Source organism: Adiantum capillus-veneris, chromosome 28, assembly GCF_014529385.1.
Source record: "Adiantum capillus-veneris isolate H3 chromosome 28, ASM1452938v2, whole genome shotgun sequence".
Classification (NCBI taxonomy): Eukaryota; Viridiplantae; Streptophyta; class Polypodiopsida; order Polypodiales; family Pteridaceae; genus Adiantum; species Adiantum capillus-veneris.
In genome coordinates, this window is record NC_140958.1 from 100436858 (window position 1) to 100443425 (window position 6568).

Consider the following 6568-nt stretch of genomic DNA (forward strand, 5'->3'; position numbering starts at 1 on the left):
AAAATACACAGATATGTGTTTATTGAGCAAACAAAATCACTGCTGCAGCTATGGGATTTGCATGTGTTCGTACAGGCTACAAGGTTGGATTTTGACACAACCATTATCAAACAGGTTCTTGATTCTTTTAATGCTACGGAAGGGAGTGCCATTGCTAATGGAGTGAAAATCACAACGACACTTGATGACATTTCCTACTTTGTCAAAATGCCCAACGAGAAAAAGAAAACCACATCGTTTATAGAGGATATAATTTTGGCTCTGAAAAAGGATAAAGCAGTCAAAAAGAAAAGGGAGGCTGGTGCACTAAGGGTTCTAGTAGTAGCAGGACTAGATGTTCCCTCACTCTATAGGTTTGTTGCTGAGGTTATCAATTTGAAGAATAATCCCACATATGTGTCAGAGAAGGTGTTTTCCATGCTGCTCACAAAGAGGCTAAATGTTAAAGCTAAAATCAATTTGTGCTAGATCTAGTCTCACAATGTTTTACAGCAGACTACCAAGCTGAAATCTCAGAGTGTATTCAAATCTTGGTATGTCTCAAAAATTTTGTATTAAGAAACTGCTCCGGAAGCCTCTTTTCAGGTAAAGATGGCTTTGGGTCCGTACCCATTCTAACCATTAACAATGTAGAGCTATATTCAGACGAAGAGGCTCTAGGCAATCAATTGGCTTAATTGGACATAAGAGAAAGTCCACACAAGTGGAGGCCGAAGGTTCAAAGAAACCAACGATTATGTTGACAAAGATTACTGCATACTAAAGCAACTGGAGAGTTAGGTCAAGCTCTTGCCCACTGAAAATTCCTCAGCACGCCAAAATTCGACAATACGTGAAGAGCAGACTCCAATAGAAATCAGCACTAGAAAAGTCCAGTAAGGAACGCCAAGCACTAAATAGGTGACAGTCAATACTGACAAAGGAAAGGGCACAACACCTACCAGTCTGGCCACCAAAATCCTTTTCAGAAAAATGGATTTATCCATATCCAAGAAGGATCAATTGCACCAATTACAACATAACTTTCTCAAAGACCGATTGATTCTTCAAAAACCACCAATTGACAATGATGTTTCATGATGCTTGGATAAGCACCGAGTCTTATTCAAGCATCATGAAACATCATTGTCAATTCCTTAGGATGGATGATGGATACGTCATCTTCCAATGAAGAAGTGGCTAAGCTGAAAGAAGAACTAAAAAGCAGCCATTAGCAAATTCAAAAACTTTAGTAGGATGGGGTTGCACAATCTCTCAGGCATGGTTTTGCTGAAAATCAGTCAACAAAACAAGAACAATTAAGGTGCTACAAACAAAGTTGTTCAAGCTAGAAACAAAAAATAGGCAATTAAATGAAGACAAGGTAGCAGCCTTAAGAGATGCTGGACTGATTTCAGACTCTACTACGAATGAAGCGTGTAGACTTCAATGAACTGCTGACAACCCACACTACATTAAAAGCTTCCCTTATAGAAAGATACATTTATAATAACCTTGGTGATATTCTGAATCCACAAGGCAATGTAGCTCTAAATATGGACAATTTGAAGACACTCATGGAGACTATGCAGAGTGATCTGCAAGAAAATATCCCTAAATACAACACAGCCTTAGGAAATCAGGCTATCATAGATTATATCACTAAGCAAAATGATCCTGACGAGGAGTCTGAGAGGGACGAAGAATGGGATGAGGAAGGGGAGGACAACCCCACAGACAAACCTATTGATGATGATAATTTTCCTCCTTCCCCACCCTTAGGCTCTAAAGCTAGTGGATCAGTTGCCATAGGGGGTAGTGAATGCAACAAAGACTAGCTAGACCAGCAGTCGGATGACCGGCAATTGGATGATAAGCAGCAAGGTAGTGGACAGCACAATAAGGGCAACACTGGAGATTCTTCATTACACCAGTCACAGCATATTCTAGATAGCAGAGAAAAAGCCAAAGTTGTGACTTCATCCTTTAAGGCTGATGAGCAACACTCCTTACAGCTCATCACACTAAACTAGAGATTAAGACATTAGCAAGCTCCTATTACTAGAAAGTATTTTGAGGATGAATTTCTTATCTCTGATTTGGAATGCTTCCAAAGGTTGTATGTAGCAGTTAGGGAAACGATTCAACATTGGAAGTCAGCTGCCTTTCATGATCAAGAGCTGTGTCAATTACGTGTGCATCCCAGCAGAATCTAGCTACTTGAAAGGGTACCTGAGTGGACACTGACTTCTAATGATATGACAGTCAATCCACATTGGTAGTGATAGTCCACTACAGATTGTCACTCTCTAGCTCTTGAACTAGATCTACTGCTAGGAAACAGACCTACACACAGATGTATGAAGGAGATCAAGACTCAACTAAAAGACGTCTTGCTTCAGATGTAGATTTCTAGGGGCATTTTGGATCAGAGGGTGCAAGCCATCATTGAATTTTAGTCTTCGAGCAATATAGGACCCTGAACCCAAATGATAGTAGGAGAACAGGAAAATGCTCTCCAAAAACTCTTTCAGTTGGTTCAAACTACTAGAAAGGTGATGTAGAAGGAGAACCAAGTTGTTCTCAATTTTCTAGAGTTTGTGCCTAATTCTCCAATATGTATTCTTGTATACATTACTTGCACATGAGACTGAAATGCCTAGATTTTTTCGAGCCTTGTATCCTCATCATCCAGAACCAATGGATTTGTTTACTTACTTCAACATCACTAATGAGCTCCAGGATTGGTATAAGGGAGCCACTATGGAATGGAAAGCCTATAAATCACTGATCAATGACACCCTCAAAATGGATACTATCATGGATCTACAGGGATAAAAGCAAAAGGTCAAACTTTGTATGGAAAAGTGGAAGATCCCAACTCCGTGGATTAACGAGAATCGAAAATTAGTTACTAAAATTGATTGTAAAGTCTTCCAAGATTCTTGAAAAGTATATCACTACCAAACCAAGATTGGGACCACAATACAGAGGATGGCTGAGATTTTCTTTGAAGCTAGAACTAAGACTAATCAACCTCTCCCAAAGGATGGATCCACACAGCCTCACATTGTCATAAATTGTCCAAAACTTGTCTGACAAAGGGCAAAGGCAGCTTGTATGATCCCGACACCAAAAACTACAATGCCATCACGCCATATGAATTTGATATGTCCACTAAAAGGCGAGATCAGCTTGAGCACGAGGCTATTTAGAGACTTACGAGAAGGAAAATGCTGACAGTAGGACTTTTGAGTCACCAACACACAAGAAGGGCAAGAGCAAGCGGGTTTAGTGGAAGGATACTAGGTAGTCCCATATCAAAATCATATGGTGGATTTTTCCAACCATCCAGTAGGCACTGGAGTCTTCTGGGCTGGACACCCTTGGAATTACAACTATACGGGTGTCAAGCACTAAACAAGCATGAAGTATGGTATAAATCTAGCAATACCAAAAGAGTACTATCATGAGAAACATCGGCCAACAACTCAAAAACCATAAGTGTTTAGGGTTCAGGGTTAGAGTGGAATTTTTCCAATCAGAGGAAATTTTGGATTATACCAAAATTCAAGAAAGGAGAGAAGGATGTAGAAGGCGAGGACAGTCCCAGCAGGTGAGAACTGCCCCTTAGAAGGTCGACCAACGGGAAGTGAGAACAGATACACTGGTAGTAGTTATCACCTACAGTTACTCTAGTAACTCCTGAAAGCTATAAATAGGACACGCTACACTGTAATCGGGCTTCTTGGATTTTTGGCTTTTGGATTTCTAAACACTTTTGGCTTATGAGCTCTTAGCTTCTAGATTCACCCCTGTAACCATTTACGCATGTAATCATCTAAGATTAAGCCTGTTTTACAATATACTGGTTATCCTTGAGCTAATAATTTGAATCTACAAATACCATTCTAGTCTCTCAGTTGTGTCTTTCATTTTAGTATAACATTAATCCAGTTTAGTTCTCTATTTCATTCCAGAACTCTATTTCAATTCTCACTAATTAAACTGACAAGATAATGAGTAGCTCTGAACTCTAACACTGGAATAAGCTATCTGAAGAGACGAGCTCCCATATTATCTGTGTTTGATGGGCTTCTTAAGAATTGAATTAATGATCGGCCTTGTGAAGGACCTTTTCCTAACAAGTCGTAGGGCATGCTTGACTTGACTTTACAACTAGAAAAACCTTGTCTACCTACATTAGTATGATATAATCAACTAAGAAAAAATTAAAATAAATTAACTTGTTTCCTTAATCATGGAGCCCATATGGCCTCTTGTAAGGGAGAAAAAGTCTTGTAGCAATGAGATATGGATCCTTTCTCCTTAAAGTGGGCACCTTGCTATGAGGTCTTGTTGCAGATCCTACCATCCCTCGCTAACTCTATCATTAGGGACAAAAACGACTCAAAATGGGTTGTTTGTTAATCTAAGGATTCAGGAATAGTCCAATAGTTATTTGACACATATACAAAAGTATGACACTCTTGTCTCCTCTATTTTGGGTTTTGGTGGTCCTATTTTGACGGAGAACCACTAAATGTCTTGATCATAAGGCTGAAACTGCTACATTTGGGTGCTTTCGGCGAGAGAGCTCATTAAATTTGTGGCCCAAAGTAATGAAGTTTCATCTTTTATTCTATTTTATATTTCACAAAAGCGTTGTCAAAAGATACGAAATCTATGTCAGAAGGCTCTCAAAACAAGGGCATTAATGACAAATCACCTACTTTTCTCAAACATATACCTTTTTCACTCTCCCTCTATTTTGTGAGAGGTTTAAGTTTTTCTGTCTCTATATTTTCTTTCTTCTTCTCTAATCTCTGAGTTTCCATGGCGTCTTTTGCACGTCGCCCTTCACATACCATAATTTCTTGTGACTTTAATAATGTTAGAGAGGATGGTCTTTGGAAGCCCATATCTTTTTGTGTGAATAATTGGGTGACAATGCTTCCTTCATGCAAAGGTGTACACAGAGTGAAGAGAACTAAACGTGATAAAGTGAAAAACCATTGGAAAGGTCATGTTCTTGCTTTCAAAGTGACCGACAATGGCTGGCTAGCTAAGGTTCAACATGTACATGGCCAAGGATATGGTCATAGACTGGGAAGAACATCCCACACTGCATTCCTACTATAATTGAAAATAAAACTTCTATTTGATATAATGATTTTTCTCCCATTGTTTTTCTCATTTTTTGATTCCATTCTAGATATATTTCCTTCAACAACTGTGGAATGGCAGCCTGTGGAGAGTCTAAGTGGGACGTTCCAAGCAATGCATAAAGGGATTGCAGATGCTATGTATGCTGACAAGCCACCTTCCTTTTACAAAACAATGGATTTGTTTGTCTATTATGGAGAATACAAAGTTCCATCACAAGAAGGTGCATATGGAGAAGTACATTAGTTACCCGTTCCCACCATAAGTTCACTTGGTTGGAAAGCTCCTGATGCATGTACTATATCAAGCTTCAAATCCAAGATCAAAGAAGACATCCTTAAAGCTATGTCTCTGGGCAGGATATCAAGAAGGATTAAAGTTCAATGGTTCTTGCCTATACATGCCTTTGTGGCATGTTTCAAAACAATGGACTTGTAGAGGACGAAGACGATGTGGCTTAATAGAAGACTTTCTATACCTGAACTGGATAATTTACTTGGAGACGGATGGAGCACCAAAGAAACTTTCCATATTGGTAATAATATTAGTTGTAGAGTAAGCCCAAATTCTATGTCTATCTCATTTCAACTATGTCGTCAATCATTAGTTATGGGCTATGACTATAGGAAATGGAGAAGAAAATTAGGTAGCCGGGTTCCTCTCAACTCTGAGAAAAACTGTCCAGAGTTTGAACTAAAGGTCATTGTCCATCCACACACTGCGTATAGAAGCCTTATAGTAACAACAAATTGGAGACTACATGATGTTAGAGAATCTCTTGAGTTTCTTGATGAAACATCTCCTGAGTATAGATTCAAAGTGGATGAAATTGTGGTGAGCACGAGGATGGAGAATTCAAACTCTTGCATCACATGCCTTCCCCCAAAAAGAGTTGTATTTGAGCCACTTGCAAGGACTTGAAAAAACAAGCTCAATATTGTAATCATTGCATTTTACAAATATATATATCTTTTCTCTACCTTATTGTGATCATTATTTACGTTGTTTTAAACTTACATGACACCATGATACACATTTAAGAATCGATAGTTGATATTAAGTATTTGAAGTACAAAATTATGAATCGCCAAAGGGTATATATATGTTCATATGGAAAAAATGAACAAAAGTGTACATAGCTTTTGTGGAGTAATCAATCACAAAACTCCCCTTTTCTTTTTGCCTGAGAGGATTATGTATCCTCACAGACCCTTTTTCTTTTGTGTTCAAAAGGGGGTGAAAGTTCAGGAGTGGGTGGTGGTGGTGACTTGGGCTCCTCACGGGTTGGCACGGGGGACTTGGCAAAGGTTGTTGCTTTGGGCTCCTGAGGAGTGGCTGGCTTGGGTGACTTGGCAACCTTCTTTGGCAACATGAATGGTAGCTTGAAAGGTGAGCTAGGTGCCCCACCCCTTACTGTTCTTAA

The 6568-nt window shown here is 39.1% G+C and overlaps 1 pseudogene; it reads left to right on the forward strand.

Moving 5' to 3' along the window:
- The first annotated feature begins 4815 nt into the window (after window positions 1-4815).
- Window positions 4816-6066, forward strand: LOC147420974 (uncharacterized; annotated as a pseudogene).
- The last annotated feature ends 502 nt before the right edge of the window (window positions 6067-6568 follow it).